The sequence below is a fragment of the Penaeus monodon genome, chromosome 31 (genome assembly GCF_015228065.2).
Source record: "Penaeus monodon isolate SGIC_2016 chromosome 31, NSTDA_Pmon_1, whole genome shotgun sequence".
Classification (NCBI taxonomy): domain Eukaryota; kingdom Metazoa; phylum Arthropoda; class Malacostraca; order Decapoda; family Penaeidae; genus Penaeus; species Penaeus monodon.
In genome coordinates, this window is record NC_051416.1 from 13,292,134 (window position 1) to 13,292,488 (window position 355).

The 355-nt window shown below is 33.8% G+C and overlaps 1 protein-coding gene across 1 annotated transcript in view; it reads left to right on the plus strand.

Annotated features, from left to right (window-relative positions):
• Nucleotides 1-355, plus strand: part of LOC119592898 (collagen alpha-1(I) chain-like) — a gene marked incomplete at its 3' end in the record, with an annotated part of 11,365 nt that overhangs the window by 5,071 nt on the left and 5,939 nt on the right.

Genomic DNA, 355 nt, shown 5'->3' on the forward strand with positions numbered 1-355 from the left:
GTAGGAAGAAACACTTAACACACGCTCAATCACGCGTAAACACACATGCAACAATACTTCGAACAAAAACACTTTTAACACGCATTCATTTACATATTCAGTGATATATTTAGTACTTAATCAATAGGAAAAAACACGAAGGCGAGTGGCCACCTTGATTTATGATTGCATGACCTCGTACTCTTAATAGCAAGTAGCTTAACGACATTTGGAACAGTGTAGTTTATTACGTAATTTATAAGCATGAGAAAGGTAGTAGTTAATGGTACGTAGAATATATTTAGTTAAGTTAACAGTTTTATTTCTTAATTTGTCCAGTAGGTGTTCAAAGTCTCTTAGATGATTTGCCAACAAG